This window comes from Enhydra lutris, unplaced genomic scaffold (assembly GCF_002288905.1).
Source record: "Enhydra lutris kenyoni isolate GAN:26980312 unplaced genomic scaffold, ASM228890v2 scaffoldscaffold99, whole genome shotgun sequence".
NCBI lineage: Eukaryota > Metazoa > Chordata > Mammalia > Carnivora > Mustelidae > Enhydra > Enhydra lutris.
The window spans coordinates 2,165,234-2,187,752 of NW_019154183.1; positions in this window are offsets into that span (position 1 = coordinate 2,165,234).

Consider the following 22,519-nt stretch of genomic DNA (forward strand, 5'->3'; position numbering starts at 1 on the left):
CACTTTCAGCAAGTTCCTGAAATAAAGGGGCTTTTGGTGAAGTGCGCCTCTAGAGGCCTTGTGGGACAAATCCCTGTGTCATTTCTACTGGAGACCGCGCATCCTAGGGTTTGAGATGTTACAGGCTCTGGATGTCAAAGTGGGGAATGAATCTTAAAGACTCTTATAAACCATGCATATCCATGGTTTAGTCCCTCCATAGATTCCTCCCTTGGCTCTGAATTCAGTTCAGACACTATTAACTGGGGCGCCTGGGTAGTTCAGTCGGTTATGCATTTGCCTTTGGCTCAGGTCAGGATCCCGGGGTCCTGGGATTGAGTCCCTGCTTAGCTGAGGGCCAGCTTCTCCCCCTCCCTTCCCCTCTGCCTGCTGCTCCACCTGCTTGTGCTCTCCCTCTGTCAAACAAATAAAATCTTAGCAAATACAATCTAAAGAAAAAAAAGGCACAAAAAGACAGCAGCCAACCCACTCCTGCATAAGCCCTTTACTTGCACGCTAGTCATCAAGCTCATACACATGATTTAGCTGCATTAAATTCTTGCCCTGTGGACCTGGTTGAAAATCAGATTGTAAAAGTGCAAATAATTATCCCCAATCAAGATGCTCTTGTCCTTTTGAGTGAATCCTTACCTCAGATGCACTTGTTACTGAGGTTCTGATGGCCCCCTGTCTGCAGGCAGTGAGACCCTGTAAAGCTATTAAATACCAGTGTCATTCAAAATAAAACTGTCATAATTCAAATTCTAAAGCCAGCCCCTGCTAGGCACCATGACCACCCACCATTAGTTCAAGACCAACATCTAAAACAACCATTTCCTTGGGTCAGAGTGGCCATAAATTACAGTGACTCATCAAAGTCAAAATCTCAGGTTGCCCAAGACTTTAAGTGTTTGCTAGGGGCCATGAGAAGTTAGAAAGCAAAAAATTATTACAATCTCACTGCACAAAATAGGCCACTGCAAACTCCTAAGGACATAAATCCTCATGGCCTGGCTCTAGAGAAACCAGTCTGAATATCATTGTGTTCCTGATTCACAAACAGAAATGGATAGATTATCTGTAACTTCCTACATAACCCAAAGCCCTCAAACCTTAACCAAACACAAAGCTCTCTCTATATAATGATCTCAATGGCTTTAAAAATAAGCATCAAAATCCTACGCTCCAAAACAGAATATACAAAAATGATAATAACAACTGTCTTCAAGTGATTGGATGGCGAATGATTTCTATTTTCTAATTTTAATCTCCAAGATTTTTCTATAAAAGTTTCAATTATTTACACAATGAGAAAATTCCCTAACTGCCTCTGTGTCGTGGAAGGGCCACACGTCCTGCTCTCACCTCCAGAAGCCAAGGGCTGATTAGAATTCTGACACTTCTAGAAACAGCTGCAGCCTCCTGACATTGGAATGAGTCTGGATCTCACAGTTGTATCACCGCTAGCCCAGGAGTCTCTATTTCTCCCATGAAGTTATGGGGTTTAACACAGAACCTCTGAAATCATAAGCAAAACAAAAATAAAGCAAAGTGACTAAATGTTTGGATTAGTCTTCATTTACCAGATAGCCAGTAAGCTCACAAAAGCCTTGACTGTCTTCCAGAGAGAGTCGTAGAGAATAGAGAACAGGACACAGTTGTACCTTCACTAGCTGAACAAGTCCACAAGATGGGGCTATGATCATTTTCAATTTAGAATATTAGCTGAACTAGAAGAAATCTCAGCAGGCACTAAACAGATGTCTACTGTCATGGTGAAGTCTATAAAGATACATGTTAAAGTTAAAAGAATATTTGATCAGGGGTGCCTGGGTGGCTCAGTGGGTTAAAGCCTCGGCCTTCGGCTCAGGTCATGATCCCAGGGACCTGGGATGGAGTACCGCGTTAGGCTCTCTGCTCAGTGGGGAGCCTGCTTCCTCCTCTCCTTCTCTCTCTGCCTGCCTCTCTGCCTACTTGCGATCTCTGTCAAATAAATAAATAAATAAATCTTTTTTAAAAAGGGGGGATCCAGGTGGTGGGTATTAAGGAGGGCACGTATTGCATGGAGCACTGGGTGTGGTGCAAAAACAATGAATACTGTTACGCTGGAAAAAAAAAAGAACATAAAAAAATGTAAATAAAAAAAAAAAGCATTGAAGATAATATAAGCAAGATTTCTATGACCAGAGTTCAAATAAAGCTCAAATGGTTTTGCAGCTTTCATTTAAGTATTTTTTTAAAGATTTTATTTATTTTTTATTTTTTTATTTTATTTTATTTATTTTTTTTTATTTTCAGCATAACAGTACTCATTGTTTTTGCACCACACCCAGTGCTCCATGCAATCCGTGCCCTCTCCAATACCCACAACTGGGTCCCTGCTTCTCCCTCTCCTCTCTGCCTATGCTCTATCTCTCTCTCTCTTTCAAAAACATAAATAAAATCTTAAAAAAAATCTTTCAGTGGGGGCGCCTGGGTGGCTCAGTGGGTTAAGCCACTGCCTTCGGCTCAGGTCATGATCTCAGGGTCCTGGGATCGAGCCCCACGTCGGGCTCTCTGCTTGACAGGGAGCCTGTTTCCCCCTCTCTCTCTCTGTCTCTGCCTGCCTCTCTGTCTACTTATGATCTCTCTCTGTCAAATAAATAAATAAAATCATAAAAAAAAATCTTTCAGTGACGTCCTATCATACTTAAAACACACATTTTTTTTTAAAGATTTTATTTATTTATTTGACAGACAGAGATCACAAGTAGGCAGAGAGGCAGGCAGAAAGAGAGGAGGAAACAGGCTCTCCGCCGAGCAGAGAGCCCGATGTGGGGCTCGATCCCAGGACCCTGAGATCATGACCTGAGCCGAAGGCAGAGGATTTAACCCACTGAGCCACCCAGGCGCCCCAAAACACACATTTTTAAAGATAGCCTACAAAACACCCTGTATGATCTAGTTTACAATTTCATCTTCTACTATATATCCATATATTTGATTTTTTCCTATTTCTTTGTTACCTCAGATCTTTGCATTTTCCCCTTTTACTTTTGTGCTACAACTGAAGACTTTTAAAATAAGTCTTAAGATTCTTTTGATCAAAACAATATTTTAGATAACCTATCGGAGTTGTTTTCAAACCTTCATAAAAGTATGGCCAATTAAGGATGTATCCAAATTCTTTGGCCCAGATAATAAGCCATGTCTTCCATTGGGAGCTGTAGGGACTTCCTGGAACCTGCAACCTGTAGAAATGTTTCATTTAGCCTTCTAAGATTCTGGGATTACTGTTTCAACCATCTAATGACAACATGAACATTGGTTCCCCTCAAATCCAAAATTGTTAACCCTAGCTCCCCTGATAAATTCTTGGGATTCTTTGCAAGCCTCCAGGCTTGCTGGAATGTACAGATTCAACCTCTTAGTGTTAAGGCTGTTTACAACTGTCTAAATAGTGCAAATATGGAAGGATCTCTACATAGTACAGCTTAATGTGGCCTACTATTCCCCCTGCAGATTCAGTGTGGCCACTGCTGCCTTTCACTGACCAACCTTCAGAGCAGCAGTCCCCGGTTGCTTATTTCTTCCAATGGTGTTTGCCAAGGTCTCCACTTTAGTGGGATCTCCAGCAGACTTTCCCATGCTGTGAGTCTTGTACTGTACTCTTAATGGGTCAACATGAGTCAAACAGATGCTCTGTAGGGGCCTCTCCTGCTCTTCTGAGACGGTCTGGTGATGAGAGTAGCTGACTTTGATGGACAGCGATGGCACTGATGACTCCCCAGACTGTGGTATGGCCTTCTAGAGCTTGATAAAGAAAATAATAAAAATGTTATAGCTTTAATTTCCAAAATTAATTATAAGGGTAACAGTGATGATAAGTAAATAAGATAAATTTTTAATGACTGTCAATATAAGGAATTGTGCTGACCCGGGATCAATAAAACATGGTTCTTGACTTCTCCCTCCTTTACTATCTTGCACAATGATTCACAAATTTTGGAGTGCACTTAAAAATATGGGAAAGGTGGGAGTGACATCACCAAAATAATGATGTAGGAGACCTCCATCCCTTCACAAAGATCAATAATCAGAAAGCTACCCATGAACAAAAATGGCTCTGGAAGAGCTTAGGAGTCCTCTTAAGAAACCTTAGCAACACAGTGAAACAAAAAAACTTGAGAATAATTGCACAAGAAAAGAAGAACGTTTCATTTTGCCTGCATCATCTTCCCCCTCAAGCTAGCACTGCTCAGTGCCAAGAGTCCCCAACCAGAAAGAGTTTCACTTACCAGAAAAGGAAAAGCAGAGTGAGGGACCAGCTTCTCCAGGCTTTCAGGATACTGCACAAAGGTCCCAATTCAGTTTTACCCCACCCAGAGACCAACAAAAGTGAGATATGCAGAGATGGCTAGGAACAACAAGAAACACAATAGCTACTAATAGCAGCCACGTAGCAGGACCCACTGCAGTGAAGCCCAGCAGGTTTTGCCAGTGAAGAAATCAATCGCCAACTTAGCCTCCATGGAAGTAAGTTTCACTAAGTTTCACTAAGGTGAAAACCTGCAGTCTTCACCAGCTATCAGGTATTGGCATTTGCTGACACCCATTGTCTGGGTCTCGTCCCCCTAATTCCCCTCTCTGGCTCCAAGAAGAGCCTAGAAACTGCACCAGCAGCCAGCCCAGGCCTCTGTTGTTGCACAAGTGTAAGATGCCAGTCTAGGCCCCTGACGCTGACCCCACCACCATGTGTGCACTTGGGGCTAGCCCAACTACCTGTGCACTTGCACGCTGCAAGCCTGGCAAGCCTGACAATTGTCACTGGCCTCTGCTAAAGTGTGTAGGCCTTGGAGTAAGATTGTGGAGGCATAGGGGAGCACACCAACAGTCAGGGATTCTGCAATTGCTAGTGGGCCTGGATTAGGCCCTGTATTCTGTCACTAGCACCACCAGCTGTGCACCCACACATCCCAGGTTTGAATCCTATCAACGGTCTACTCTACTGTGCACCCATAGCAATACCCAACAGCCACAGTAGTGCATGCCGGTAAGCCTGTAGCTGGGCCTGTCCTTTGCTGCCTTCCATGACCCCACCACTGCATGATGTGCCCAACTGACACATGACATGACACAGGCAACTGAAGCTAGACTCTGCAGCCACGTATGCCACCACGAGCTCTGGCCACTACCACTACATGCCTGGTCCCTAGCCATTGTACCTGGAAGTGTCACTGAGGACCCCAACTACCCTTGAAGCCACTATGGACCCCTTGAATGCTTACCAAGGACAACAGTGTTGTCAATGCTATGGACCCTAGTCGCCTTAGCCAAAGAGAACCATGCCACCCACACCCCACACTTGGTGCCCTGCATCAGCATGCCCCCACTCTGAGGTCAAAGTCTTATATTACCCAAGTAAGGCCATAAAGTTCAGGTGAATACTTCAAATGCACAGACCTACAAAACGCTATTGGAATTACAAAGAATTAGGAAAACATGACTCCACCAAAGGAATAGAGCAAACCTCCAGTAACTGGCCCCAAAGAAATGGAGATCCAAGAATTGCTCAACAAATAATTCAAAACAGTTGTTCTAAAGATGTTCAGGAAACTATTTAAATATATAAACAACTTAACAAAATCAGGAAGACAATACAAGAGAAAAATGAAAAGTTCAACCAAGAGAAAACATTCCTTAAAAACACCAGACAGAAATTTTGGACCTGAAGAATACAATAACTGAATAGTTCAATAGAGAGCTTCAGTATCAGACTTGACAAAACAGAATAAGGAATCAGTGACATAAAAGAGAGATTAACTGATATTATTCAAATAGGGGAGCAAGAAGGAAAAAGAATGAAAAAGAATAAAGAAAACTTATGAAAATTATGGGGCACCATCAAAGCAAAGCAAAACAAAACAAAACAAAAACAATGTAAGGATCACTGGAGTCCCAGAAGGAGGAGAGAAAAATGTGGGAAAGAGCTTAGTTAAAGAAATAATGGCCGAGACTTCCCAAACCTGGGGGAGAGATTTGGAGATCCAAGTTAATGAAGGTAATAAGTCACCACAAAATTTCAACCCAAAATGATCTTCTACAAGATGCATTATAATGTAACTCACTAAATCAAAGACAAAGAAAGAATTTCAAAAGCAACAAGAGAAAAAAACTCTCTCATATAAGGTAAGCCCCATAAGGCTACAGCAGATTTCTGAGCAGGGACCTTGCAGGCCAGGAGAGAATGGAATGATATATTCAAAATCCTGTGAGAAAGAAACTGCCAACCAAGAATACTTAACCTGGCAAAGTTGCCTTCAGAAAGGAAGGCAAAATGAAGACTTTCCCCACAAAAAGGAAGGTGATGGAGCTCACTACCACTAGAACTGCCTTAAAAGAAATGCTGAAAGGAGTATTTGAAACTGAAGTGAAAGGATGATAATTAGAAACGTGAGAACACATGAAAATACACAACACTGGTATGTTAACAATTTAACTCTAGTTTAACAGTTAAAGGACAAAAGTTTTTAAAAATAACTACAGGTATGTATCGCCTGGAGCACTGGGTCTGGTGCATAGACAATGAATCTTGGAACACTGAAAAAAAGTAAAATAAAATAAAAAACTATAGCTACAATGATTTATTAATGGATGCACAATATTAAAAGAAATAAACTGTGACATCAAAAATATAAAAGGGTAGTATATAATATAAAATATATATATACTATATAATATATGTAGTATATAATATAAAATATATTATATATTTATATATATTTATGTTTATAATATAAAAATATAAAAGGGAGTAAAAGGGTAGAGTTTTCATGTGATTGAAGTTTAACTGTTATCAGTATGAAATAGACCACTATACATATAAGATGTTTCATGAAAGCCTCATGGTAACCAAAAAGCAGAAACCTACAATAGATTCACAAATGATACGTGGAAGAGAATCAAGTTGTACCACTACAGAAAATCATCAGTTCAGAACAGAAGGCAGTCAAAGAGGAAGAAAGGTATAAGGGAACTATAAAACAGCTAGAAAACAATGAGATGGCATAAGTAAATCTTTACCTATCAATAATTACTGTAAATGAAAATGCACTGATTTCTCCCAGGAAAAAAACACAGAGTGGCTGAACAGATAAAATATATAAGACCCACATATATGCTTCCTACAAAAGACTCACCTCAGCTTTAATACACATAGGCTAAAAGTGAATGGATGGAAAAAGATATTCCATGCAAGTGAAAACCGAAAGAGAGCAGGAGTAGCTTTACTTACATTAGACAAAAGAGACTTTAAGCCAAAAATAGTAAAAAAAAGACAAAGAAGGCCATTATAGAATGATGCAAGAGTCAACTGATCAAGAAGATACCACAATCATAAATACATATATGCATCTTACACGAGAGAACCGAAATATACTAAGCAAATACAACTAGATCTGAAGAGTGGGATGCCTGGCTGGCACAGGTGGTAGAGGATCCAGATTTGGGTTTTGGCTTAGGTCATACTCAATGTCATGAGATGGAGCCCCGCATCATGTTCTGCACTCAATGCAGAGTCTGCTCAAGACTCCCTGTCCTGGGGGGAAAACAATCTACCATGCTAATGGACATCAAAAGAAAGCTGGGGTGGCAATCCTTATATCAGATCAATTAGATTTTAAGCCAAAGACTATAATAAGAGATGAGGAAGGACACTATATCATGCTCAAAGGGTCTGTCCAACAAGAAGATCTAACAATTTTAAATATCTATGCCCCTAACATAGGAACAGCCAACTATGTAAACCAATTAATAATAAAATCGAAGAAACACATTGACAATAATACAATAATAATAGGAGACTTTAACACCTCCCTCACTGAAATGGACAGATCATCCAAGCAAAAGATCAACAAGGAAATAAAGGCCTTAAATGACACACTGGACCAGATGGACCTCACAAATGTATTCAGAACATTCCATCCCAAAGCAACAGAATACACAGTCTTCTCTAGTGCACATGGAACATTCTCCAGAATAGATCACATCCTGGGTCATAAATCAGGTCTCAACCCGTATCAAAAGATTGGGATAATTCCCTGCACATTTTCAGACCACAATTCTCTGAAGCTAAAATTCAATCACAAGAGGAAATTTGGAAAGAATCCAAATACATGGAGACTAAACAGTATCCTTCTAAAGAATGAATGGGTCAACAAGGAAATGGAAGAAGAATTGAAAAATTCAAGGAAACAAATGATAATGAAAACACAATGGTTCAAAATCTATGGGACACAGCAAAGGCAGTACTGAGAGGAAAATATATAGTGATACAAGCCTTTCTCAAGAAAAAAGAAAGATCTCAAATATACAACCTAACCCTACACCTAAAGGAGCTGGAAAAAGAAGAACAAAGAAAGCTTAAACCCAGCAAGAGAAGAGAAATCATAAAGATCAGCACAGAAATCAATGAAATAGAAACTAAAAAAACAATAGAACAAATCAACGAAACTAGGAGCTGCTTCTTTGAAAGAATAAATAAGATTGATAAACCCCTGGCCAGACTTATCAAAAAGAAAAGAGAAAGGACCCAAATAAATAAAATCATAAATGAAAGAGGAGAGATCACAACCAACACCAAAGAAATTCAAACAATTATAAGAACATATTATGAGAAACTCTACGCCCACAAATTTGACAATCTGGAAGAAATGGATGCATTCCTAGAGACATATAAACTACCACAACTGAACCAGGAAGAAATAGAAAACCTGAACAGACCCATAACCAGCAAGGAGATTGAAACAGTCACCAAAAATCTCCAAAGAAACAAAAGCCCAGGGCCAGACAGCTGCCCAGGGGAAATCTACCAAACATTTAAAGAAGAATTAATTCCTGTTCTCCTGAAACAGTTCCAAAAAAAAAAATAGAAATGGAAGGAAAACTTCCAAACTCATTTTATGATGCCAGCATCACCTTGATCCCAAAACCAGACAAGGATCCCATCAAAAAAGAGAATTACAGACCAATATCCTTGATGAACACAGATGTGAAAATTCTCACCAAAGTACTAGCCAATAGGATCCAGCAGTATATTAAAAGGATTATTCACCATGACCAAGTGGGATTTATTCCAGGGCTGCAAGTTTGGTTCAACATCCACAAATCAATCAATGTGATGCAATACATTAATAAAAGAAAGGACAAGAAACATACGATACTCTCAATAGCTGCTGAAAAAGCATTTGACAAAGTACAGCATCCCTTCCTGATCAAAACTCTTCAAAGTGTAGGGATAGAGGGTACATACCTAAGTATCATCAAAGCCATCTATGAAAATCCCACAGCAAATATCATTCTCAATGGAGAAAAACTGAGAGCTTTTCTGCTAAGGTCAGGAACATGGCAGGGATGTCCATTATCACCACTGCTATTCAACATAGTACTAGAAGTCCTAGCCTCAGCAATCAGACAATAAAAAGAAATTAAAGGCATCCAAATTGGCAAAGAAGTCAAACTATCACTCTGTGAAGATGATATGATACTATATGTAGAAAACCCAAAAGACTCCATTCCAAATCTGCTAGAACTTGTACAGGAATTCAGTAAAGTTTCAGGATATAAAATCAGTTGCATTTCTTTACACCAACAAGACAGAAGAAAGAGAAATTAAGGAGTCAATCCCACTTACAATTGCACCCCAAATCATAAGATGCTTAGGAATAAACCTAACCAAAGAGATGAAGAATCTAAACTCAGAAAACTATAAAGTATGCATGAAAGACATTGAGGAAGACACAAAGAAATGGAAAACTGTTCCATGCTCGTGGATTGGAAGAACAAATATTGTGAAAATGTCTATGCTACCTCAAGCAATCTACACATTAAATGCAATCCCTATCAAAATACCATCCATTTTTTTTCAAAGAAATGGAACAAATAATCCTAAAATTTATATGGAACCAGAAAAGACCTCAAATAGCCAAAGGTATATTGAAAAAGGAAGCCAAAGTTGGTGGCATCACGATTCCAGACTTCAAGCTCTATTGCAAACCTGTCATCATCGAGACAGTATGGTACTGGCACAAAAACAAACACATAGATCAATGGAACAGAATAGGGAGCCCAGAAATAGACCCTCAATTCTATGGTCAACTAATCTTCGACAAAGCAGGAAAGAATGTCCAATGGAACAAAGACAGCCTCTTCAACAAACGGTGTAGAAAAATAGGATAGCCACATGCAGAAAAATGAAACTGGACCATTTCCTTACACCACACATGAAAATAGACTCACAATGGATGAAGGACCTCAATGTGAGAAAGGAATCCATCCAAATCCTTGAGGAGAACAGAGGCAGCAACCTCTTCGACCTCAGCTGCAGCAACTTCTTCCTAGGAACATCACCATAGGCAAGGGAAGCAAGGGCAAAAATGAACTATTGGGACATCATCAAGATCAAAAGCTTTTGCACAGCAAAGGAAAGAGTCAACAAAACCAAAAGACAACTGACAGAATGGGAGAAAATATTTGCAAAGGACATATCAGATAAAGGGCTAGTATCCAAAATCTATAAAGAAATTAGCAAACAACACCCAAAGAACAAATAATCCAATCAAGAAATGGACAGAGGACATGAACAGACATTTCTGCAAAGAAGACATCCAGATGGCCAACAGACACATGAAAAAATGCTCCACAATACTCAGCATCAGGGAAATACATATCAAAACCACAATGAGATACCACCTCACACCAGTTAGAATGGCTAAAATTAACAAGTCAGGAAATGACAGATGCTGGCAAGGATGTGGAGAAAGGGGAACCCTATTACACTGTTGGTGGGAATGCAAGCTGGTGCAACCACTCTGGAAAACAGCGTGGAGGTTTCTCAAAAAGTTGAAAATAGAGCTACCTTACAACCCAGCAATTGCACTACTGGGTATTTACCCTAAAGACACAAACGTAGTGATCGGAGGGGCACGTGCACCCGAATGTTTATAGCAGCAATGTCCACAATAGCCAAATGATGGGAAGAACCTAGATGTCCATCCACAGATGGATAGATAAAGAAGATGTGGTATATATATACAATGGACTACTATGTAGCCATCAAAAGAAATGAAATCTTGCCATTTGCGATGACGTGGATGGAACTAGAGGGTATTATGTTGAGGGAAATAAGTCAATTGAAGAAAGAAAACTATCATATGATCTCCCTGATATGAAGAAGTAGAGATGCAACATGGGGGGTTTGGGGGGTAGGAAAAGAATAAATGAAACAAGATGGGATCTGGAGGGAGATAAACATAAGAGACTCTTAATGTCACAAAACAAACTGAGGGGGCTAGGGGGAGGGGGGTAGGGAGAGGGTGGTGGGGTTATGGACATTGGGGAGGGTATGTGCTATGGTGAGTGCTGTGAAATGTGTAAACCTGGCGATTCACAGACCTGTACCCTGGGGCTAATAATACATTATATGTTTATTTAAAAAAATAAAAAGACTCCCTGTCCCCTCTGCCTTTGCTCCTACCCCATGCTCTCTCTCTAAAATAAATAAATCTTTAAAAAAAGTCTGAAGAGAGAAACAGACAAAACCATCAGAGTAGAAGACTTTAATATCCTATTTTCAATAGTAGATAAACCATCCAGTTAGAAAATCAACAAATGAATAAATTTTGGGGTAAAATGGGCAATAATAAATACCAGAGCAAAAATAATAAAACAGAGACCAGAAAAATAATAGGTAAGATTAACAAAACTAAACCGGGGTGCCTGAGTGGCTCAGTGGGTTAAGCTTCTTTCTTCTGCTCAGATCATGATCCCAGAGTCCTGGGATCGAGCCCTGCATCAGGCTCTATGCTTGGCAGGGAGCCTGCTCCCCCCATCCAGCTCTCTGCCTGCCTCTCTGCCTGCTTGTGAAGTCTCTCTGTCAAATAAATAAAAATAAGAATAAAATAAAAATAAAAAACTAAATAAAAGTTTGGGTACACTAAGACTAAAAGAGAAGAAGTCTCAAATAAATAAAATCAGAAATGATTTTCTATTTCTTCCTGATTCAGTTTTAAAAGATTATATGTTCCTAGGATTTTATCCATTTCTTCTAGGTTGTCCAATTTGTTGGCATATAATTTTTCACAGTATTCTCTTATAATACTTTGTATTTCTGTGGTATCCATTGTTACTTCTCTTCTTCCATTTCTGTTTTTGTTTATTTGGGTCCTTTCTCTTTTTTTCTTGGTCACAAAATACCTCAAATAGACATAGCAATCTTGAGAAAGAAAAACAAAGCTGGAGATAGCACCATTCCAGATTTCCATAATCAAAACATTATTGTACTGTCACAAAAATAGACACACAGATCAGTGGAACAGAAGAGAGCTCCAACATAGACCTATACTCATTAGTCAATTAACCTATGACAAAGGAGGCAAGACTACAAAATGGGGAAAAGACAGTCTCTTTAATAAATGATATAGGAAAACAGGACAGCTATATAAAAGAATAAAAATGGACCACTTTCTAGAACCATACACAAAAATAAACTCAGAATGGCTTAAAGTCCTAGATATGAGACCTGAAACCATAAAAATCATAGAAAAGAACACAGGCAGTAATTTCTCTGATATCATTCATATCAACATTTTTTTAGATATGTTTTCAATATGTTCCCTAGGGCAAGGGAAACAAAAGCAAAAATAGACTACTGGGACTATGTCAAAATAAAGAGCTTTTGCACAGCAAAGTAAACCATAAACAAAAGAAGAAGACAACCTACAGAATAAGAGAAGATATTTCCAAGAGACATATCCAATAAAGGGTTAATATATCATAATTAATGATTAATTAATAATTAATAATTAATATCTAATAATAATACATAAAGAACTTCTATGACTTAACACTTTAAAAAATGCCAGTTTAAAAAATGGGTAAAAGACCCAAAAAGGACTTTTTCAAAGAAGACATACAGATGACCAAAGACCCTGAAATGATGCTCAACATCACCCATCACCAGGGAAATGCAAATCAAAATGACAATGATTTATCATCTTATACTTGTCAGAATTGGTACAATCAAAAACACAAGGAATAACAAGTGTTGTCAAGGATGTGAAGAAAAGGGAATTCTTGGGTAGTGTTGGTGAGAGTGCACATTGGAACAGACACTGTTGAAAACAATATGGAGGTTCCACCAAAAACTAAAAATAAAAATACCATATGACCCAATAATTCCTCTACTATATATCCAAGAAAATGAAAACACTAATTTTGAAAAGACATATACATCCCTATATTTATTGCAGCACTATTGACAATAGCCAAGATATGAAAGCATCCTAAATTTCTATCAATAGACAAATGGATAAGGAAGAAGTAGAAAACGGAACAAACTGAGGGTTTTAGAGGAGAGGGGGGTGGGGGATGGTGATGGGTTTTAAGGAGGACACTGGGTGTTATACACAAACAATGAATCATGGAACACTACATCAAAAACTAATGATGTACTGTATGGTGACCAACACAACATAATAGGAAGGAAGGAAGGAAGGAAGGAAGGAAGGAAGGAAGGAAGGACAGACAAGAAAAGAAAATAAGAATGAAAGAAAAAAGGAAGGAAGGAAGGAAAAAAAGAAAGAAAAAAAGGAAGAAAGAAAGAGAGGGAGGGAGGGAGGAAAGAAGAGAGAAAGGAAGGGAGGGAAGGATGGAGAAAGAAAGGGAGGGAGGAAGAAAGAAAGGCAGAAAATGGAATTTTATGCAGCCTTAAAAAGGATGAGATCCTGCCATATGCAACAAAATGGATGGACCTGGATGGTATTATGCACAGTGAATTAAGTCATACTGAGAAAGACAAATGTGGGATCTAAAAAACTCAAATGAATAAACAGACCAAATGCAGAATCAGACCTATAAATACAGAGGATAACCTGATGGCTGCCAGGGGAGTAGGAGTGAAGGGATGGGCAGAAACGTATGAAGGGGAGTGGAAGATATAGACTTCTAGCTATGGAACAAATCAGTCATGGAAATAAAAGCCACAACATAGGGAATATAGTCAATGTTATTGTAATAATATTGTAGAGTGAATCATGGAAGTTACAGGGGCACCAAGGTGACTCGATCAGTTAAGCATCTGTCTTCTCCTCAGATCATGATCTCAGAGTCCTGGGATTGAGACCTGCATTGGACTCCCTTACTCAGCAGGGAGTCTCCTTCCCTCTCTCCCTCTGCCCCTCCCTCCTGGCTTGTGCTCTCTCTCTCTCTCTCTCTCTCTCTCAAATAAATAAATAATGGGTTTTTTTAAGTGGTTTAAAAAAAAACATGGTAGCTACATTTGTGGTGAGTATAGCATAATGTATAGAGAAATTGAATGACTATATTGCACACCTGAAACTAATGGAACATTGTGTTAACTCTACTCAACCAGAAAAAAACAATTAAATAAAATCAGAAATGCAAAAGGAGACATAACTGACACCACGACTATACAAATATCATAAAAGATTACTGTGAACCATTACATGGCAATAATTGGAAACCAAAAAGAAATATATAAATTTGTAGAAACATATAACCTGTAAAGACTGAATCATGAAGAAATAGAAAATATGAACAGACCAATAATGAGTAAAGTCATTGAATCATTAATCAAAAACCTCTCAATGACAGGACCAGATAATTATATTGGTTGAATTCTACCAAACATTAAAGAAGCATTAACGACAATCCTTATCAAACTCTTCCAAAAAATTGAAGAGGAAGGAACACTCCCAAATTCATTTTACATGGCCGGCACTGCCCTGATACCAAAGCCAAATAAGGACACTACAAGGAAAAACAAAACAAAACAAAGAAACCAAAAAGCCACAGACCAATATCCTCTCTGAACATAGGTGAAAAATTCTCAATAAATATTAGCAAACCAAATTCAAATCACAATAAAAGTACCATACACTATGATCAGGCAGGATTCATCCTTGTGATACAGGGTTGGTTCAACACATACAAATCAATAAAAAACATAATAATAATAAGAATAGATAAAAAGAACATCTTTAATATAATAAAAGATAAAAATCATATGATAATCTCAATAGATGCATAAAAAGCAATTGACAGAATTCAACATCCATTCATGATAAACTTCCTCAACAAATTAGATAAAGAAACATACCTCAACATAATAATAAAAGCCATATGGGATAAGCAACCATATATCATACTCAATGAAGAAAGCTTAACAGCTTGTCTCCAAGCTCAGGAACAAGACAAGGATGCCCACTCTCACCACACCAACTCAGTGCAATCAGGCAAGAAAAAAAAAACCCAAAAGTTTTCTAAATCAGAAAGGAAAAAGTAAGTTCTCTCTGTTTGCAGATGACATAATTTTATATACAGAAAATCCAAAACATTCCACCAAAAAACTGTTAGATGTAACTAACAAATTCAGGAAAGTTGCAGGATACAATATCAACATACTGCTATCAGTAGTGTTTCTATACAATAACAACAAATTATCTGAAAAAGAAGTGAAAAATCCCACTTACAATAACATCAAGCACAATAAAATACTTAGAAATATAATTAACTAAGGAGGTGAAAAGATTGTGAATAGCCAAAGCAATCCTGAGAAAGAACAAAGCTGGAGACATCACACTTTCTTATTTTAAACTATATGTAGTAATAGAGCTTTAGTAATCACACAGTGTAGTATTGTCATAAAAACGGGCATTTAAATGGAAGAGAAAAGAGTCCCCAGAAATAAACCCCTACACTTAGAGTCAGCTAACTTTGACAAAACATCAAGAATATACAATAGGGAAAAATGGTCTCTTCAATAAATGATACTGGGAAAACTGGATATCCATATGCAAAAGAATGAAACTAGACTCATTTCATCATACACAAAAATCAACTCAAAATGTATTGAGGACTTGAAGGTAAGACCTGAAACAACAAAATTCTTGGAAGGAAATATAAGAGGTAAGCTCTTTAATGTCTTGGCAATGACTTTTTTTTTTTTTTTTTTTTGATACCAAAAGCAAAGGCAACAAATGAAAAATACATGTATGGGACTGCATCACACTAAAAATCTCTGTGCAACGGTGCCTGGCTAGCTTGGTCAGTAGAGCATGCAACTCTTGATCTTGGGGTTGTAGGTCTGAGCCCCATTTTGGGTGTAGAGATTACTTAAAAATAAAATCTTTTCTAAAAAATTAAAAAAGAAAAAGCTCCATGCAGCAGAGAAAACCACAACAAAAGCAAAAGGCAAGCTATGAAACAAGACAAGGATGTCCATTCACCACCTTTATTCCACATATTACTGGAAGTTCTCCCCACAGCAATCAGACAATAAAAACATATAAAAGCTATCCAAATTGGTAAGGGAGAAGTAAAACATTCACTATTTGGAGATGACGTGATACTATATATAGAAAACCAAAAAGACTTCGCACAAAACTGCTAGCACTGATAAACAAATTCAGTAAAGTTGCAGGATACAAAATTAATGCACAATAATCTGTTGCATTTCTATACACCAAAAATAAAGCAACAGAAAGAGAAATTTAAAAAACAATCCCATTTACAACTGCAACAAAAACAAGAAGATACCTAGAAATAAACCAAAGAGATGAAAGGTCTGTACTCTGAAAACTATAAAAAACTGATGAAAGAAACTGAAGATGACACAAAGAGATGGAAAGACATTCCATGCTCATGGATTGGAAGAACAAATATTGTTAAAATGCCTTTGATACCCAAGACAATCTACACATTTAACACAATCCTATCAAAAAAACAGCAGTATTATTCACAGAACCAGAACAAACAGGTTTAAAATTTGTATGGGATCACAAAAGACCTCAAATAGCTAAAGCAATCTTGAAAAAGAAAAGCAAATCTGGAGGCGTCACAATTCTAAAATGCAAGTTTTACTACAAAGCTGTAGTAATCCAATTGTGGTACTGGCACAAAAATAGACACAGAGCTCAACTGAACAGAGTAGAAAACACAGAAATAAACCCACAATTGTATGGCCAATTAAATTATCTCTGACAAATCAGGAAAGAATATACGATGGGGAAAAGTCCTTTCAACAAATGGTGTTGGGAAAACTGACAGCAACATGCAAAAGAATGAAATTAGACTACTTTCTTTCAACATACACAAAAATAAATTCAAATTCAAAACGGATTAAAGACCTAAATGTGAGACCCGAAACCACAAAAATCATAGAAAAGAGCAAAAAGACAGTAATTCCTCTGGCATTGGCTGTAACAACTTTTTTTCTAGATAGGTCCCTGAAACAAGGGAAACAAAAGCAAAAATAAATTATGGGAACTACATCAAAATAAAAGGCATCTGTGCAGTGACAGAAACAATCAACAAAACTAAATGGCAAACTATGAAATAGGAGAAATTTACAAATAACACAGCTGATAAAGGGTTGACATACCTAATAAAGGGTTAGAATCCAAAATCTATAAAGAACTTACAAAGCTGAACACACACAAAATGAATAATCTAATTTTAAAATGTGCAGAAGACACAGACATTTTTCCAAAGACTTACAGATGGTCAACACACACATTTGAAAAGATGCTCATTATCATATATCATCAGGGAAATGCAAATCAAAGCTACAATGAGATATCACCTCATACCTGTCAGAATGGCTAAAATATAAAACACCAGATATCAGGAGTGGTGAGGATGTGGAAAAAATGGAACTCTTGCAATGTTAGTGGTGGGAATGCAAACTGGTACAGTCGCTGTGGAAAACACTATGGAGGTTCCTCAAAAAGTTAAGAATAGAAATACCCTACAATCTAGTAATTGCACTACTGGGGTTTTTCTTGGGGGGGGGGTTGTTCTTGTTTTTGTTTTTGCACTACTGAGTTTTTAACCAAAGATTACAAAAACACTAATTCAAAGGGATCCATACACCCCTATATTTACTGCAGAATTACTTAACAATAGCCAAGATATGGAAGCAACCCAAGTGACCATTGATAGAGGAATGGATAAAGAAGATGTGGTATATATAAAATGGAATATTTTTCAGCCATTTAAAAAAAAGAACAAACATGGTTAAAACTAGATAGTATAAGGGTGTATAGAGGGAGAAGGAGCAAGATGGCAGAGGAGGAGGAGACCTAAATATCATCGGGTCCCAGGAGTTCAGCTAGATAGTTATCAAACCATTCTGAACACCTACAAACTCAACAGGAGATCAAAGAGAAGAGCAGAAATTCTAGGAACAGAAGAGCAACCATTTTCTGGAAGGTAGGATGTATAGAGAAGTGAATCCGAGGCTATATACAGGAAGATAGACTGTGGGGGGAGGGGCCGGCTCCCAGCAAGCGGTGGAGCAACAGAGCACAAAATCAGAACTTTTAGAAGTCGGCTCCACTGAGGGACCTCACACCAGAGGCTAAGCAGAGGTTAGAGCCCTCACAGAAACAGTGTGGTCACAGAAAGACCAGGGGTGTCTGAGTGTGGCAGAGCTCCCAGGTATCAGAGCAGGGAAGCTGGCAGCAGAGATGGAGCTGAGGAGGGGGCTCTCAGCTCGGAGTTACCTTAAACTATGATCTCAAAGAGCAGGGACCCCACAAATGGCTGATCCGGGGAGACACACCTTCGTCTTCTGGGAGGAACAGCATGGCAAGAATGTGCTGGGATTGAAGACTCCAAACACAGCCCTGCGCCAGAGATAGAAATGCTCGGACACAGGCTGGGTGAACTTAGAGTGTGGCCGGAGACCAGGGAGATGGGAGAGATTGACTGCTTTTCTCTCAGGGCGCACTGAGAAGTGGGGCCCTGAGCTCTTGGCTCCTCCAGCCAGAGATTGGGAGACCGGCATCATTATTGCCATCCTCCAAAGCTCTACATAAAGCGCTCGGGGAACAAAATGTCCTGAGACCAAACCTGAGCAGATTAGTTAGCTTGGCACCTGGCAAAGGCAGTGCAATTCCGCCTCAGGCAAAGACATTTGAGAATCCTGGCTACAGGCCCCTCCCGCAGAAGATCAGCAAGAACATCCCGCCAAGACCATGTTAACAGATAGTGAGAACTGCAGAACTCCAGAGGTAGGTATATGCAACACATAGAATTCATGGCTTTTCCACCATGATTCTTTAGTCTTTCAAAGTTAAATATTTTTAATTTTATTTTCTTCTTATTTGGTTTTTAAAATTTTTCCTCTTTCCTATTTTAACCTTTTTAAACTATTTTATCTTATCAATACCTTTTTTAAAAATCTTTTTTAATTTTCTTTGTTATATTCTATCCCTTCATTGTATTTAACCTTACTTTTTGTATACATATAGGCTTTTCTTTCTTCTGGGATACAGTTTCTTCTAACAGATCAAAATATACCTTAAATCTAGTCCATGGCTTTGTTTTAGTCTCCAGCCTGCTCACATTCTTTCCTCTTTTTTTTTTTTCAACCAACTTATCTTATCAATTCCTTTTTTTTTTTAATCACTCAACATCAGGGAAATACAAATCAAAACTTCACACTAGTCAGAATGGCTAAAATTAACAAGTCAGGAAATGACAGATGCTGACGAGGATGTGGAGAAAGGGGAACCCTCCTACACTGTTTTTGGGAATTACAGCTGGTGCAAACACTATGGAAAACAACATGGAGGTTCCTCAAAAAGTGGAAAATAGAGCTACCCTATGACCGAGCAATCACAGTACTGGGTATTTACCCTAAAGATACAAATGTAGTGATCAGAAGGAGCATGTGCATCTGAATGTTTATAGCAGCAATGTCTACAATAGCCAAACGATGGAAAGAACCTAGATGTCCATCAACAGATGAATGTATAAAGAAGATGTGAGATATATATATATATAGGAATACTATATATATATATATAGGAATACTATGCAGCCATCAAAAGAAATGAAAACTTGCCATTTGCAATGACGTGGATGGAACGAGAGGGTATTATTCTGAGAGAATTAAGTCAATCAGAGAAAGACAATGATCATATGATTTCCCTGATATGAAGAAGTTGAGAGGCAGGGCAGGGGGTCATGGGGGGTAGGGAGGGAAAAAAGAAACAAGGTGGGACTGGGAGGGAGACAAACCATAAGAGACTCTCAATCTCAGGAAACAAACTGAGGGTTGCTGGGGGGTGGAGGGGAGGGATAGGGTAGCTTGGTTATGGACATTGCGGAGGGTATGTGCTATGGTGAGTGCTGTGAATTACATAAGACAGATGATTCACAGACCTGTACCCCTGAAGCAAATAATACATTATATGTAAAACAAAACAAAACAAAACCAAAAAAACTAGAGAATGTAAAGCTAAGTGAAATAAGCCAGTCAGAGAAAGACAAATACCATATGATTTTACTCATATTTGGACTTAAGAAACAAAACAAATGAACAAAGAGGGAAAAAAAAAGAGAGACAGACAAACCAAGAAACAGACTCTTAACTGGAGAAAAGAAACTGATGGTTACCAGAGGGGAGGTCGGTGGGGAGATGGGTGAAATAGGTGATGGGAATTTAAGAGGGCCCTTGTGATGAGCACTGGGTGATTACATTTTTTTTTTTTTAAAAGACAACCTATGAAATGGGGAAAACATATTTCCAAACCATAATCAATAAGTCGTTAATATCTAAAATATGCAAGGAACTCATGCAATTCAATAGATAGCTAGATAACCTAATTGAAATATGATCAAAAGACCTGAACATTTTTCCAAGATAAAAACACATACATGAAAACATGCTCAACATCACTAATCACCAGAGCAACAAAATCAAAACTATAGTGAGAAATAACTTTATACTCGTTAGAATGTCTAGTACCAAAGGAAAAAAAAACCCAAGAGGTACCAAATGCTGCTGAGAATGTGGAGGAAAGGAACCCTAATATACACTTGGTGGGAATGTAAACTGGTATAGCTACCACTGAAAACTGTACGGAGGTTCCTCAAGAAATTAAAAATAGAATTACCATAGGATCCATGAGTCCCACTTCTGGTATATGTATCCAAAGAAAATTAAATTATCTCAAAAAGATATCTATTCACCTATGTTCACAGCAGTATTCACAACAGCCAAGGTACAGGAAAAAGCCCGTTTTCATTGATGGATGAATGGATAAAGTAAGTATATACATATACATATATATATATATATATATATATATATATATATATATATATAAATGGAAATTAGCCTTTGAAGTAAGGAAATCCTACCATTTGCAAGAACATGAATAGACTCGGAAGGCATTATGCTAAATAAAGCAAGCAAGAGAAAGATAAATATTGCATAATACCGTGTATATGTGGAATCTACAAAAGTATTTTTTTTTTTAGTTGAACTCATAGAATCAGAGCAGAATGGTTGTTGCAGAGGCTGGAGAGTGGGGAAAATGTGTAGAGGTTGAGAGAAGGACATAAGCTTTTAGTTATAACATGAATATGGTTTGAAGATCTAATGTGTAACATGGTGGCTATAGTTGATAATTCTGTGTTGTATAATTGAAATTTGCTAAGAAACTAAAACAACTGTTCTCACTAAATAAATAAATACGTGGGGGGTAGAATGCATTAATTAACTAGATTGTGAGAATCCTTTCACAATGTAGACATATATCAACCCGTCACACTGCACATTTTATTTTTTTTTAGAGTTTTTGTTTGAATTCTAGTCAGTTAACATGCAGTGCAATATTGATTTCAGGAGTAGAATTCAGTGATTTATCACTTACATACAACACCCAGTGGTCATCACAACAAGTGCTCTCTTCAATACCCACCATCCATCTAGCCCAACCCCTATGCACCTCCCTCCATCACCACTGTATTTGTTCTCTATAGTTAAGAGTCTCTTATGATTTGAGGTGCACCTGGGTGGCTCAGTCGGTTAAGCACCTGCCTTCAGCTCCAGTCATGATCTCAGGGTCCTGGGATGGAGTCCCACATTGGGCTCCCTGCCCAGCGGGGAGCCTACTTCTCCTTGTCCCTCTGCCTCCTCCCCACTGCTATGCTCTGTGTCTCTCTCTCAAAGAAAGAAATAAAATCTTTAATAAAAAAAAAAAGAGTCTCTTATGGTTTGGTTCCCTCTCTTCTTTCCCTTCCCCTATGTTCATCTGTTTTGTTTCCTAAATTCCACATATGAGTGAAATCATATGGTATTTGTCTTTTTCTGACTGACTTATTTTGCTTAGCATAATACACTCTAGTTCCATTCACATCTGTGCAAAAGGTAAGATTTTATTCTTTTTAATGACTGAGTAATATTCCATTGTACATATATACTACATCTTCTCTATCCATTCATCAGGCAATGGACATTAGGGTTCTTTCCATAGTTTGCCTATTGTTGATAAAGCTAGTATAAACATCAGGGGAACTATACCTCTTCGAATCTGTAGATTTGTATCCTTTGGGTAAATAACAAGTAGTACAATTGCTGGATCATAGGGTAGTTCTATTTTTAACTTTCTGAGGAAACTCCATACTGTTTTCCAGAGTAGCTGTACCAGTTTTCATTCCCACCAAAAGTGCAAGGGGGTTCCCCTTTCTC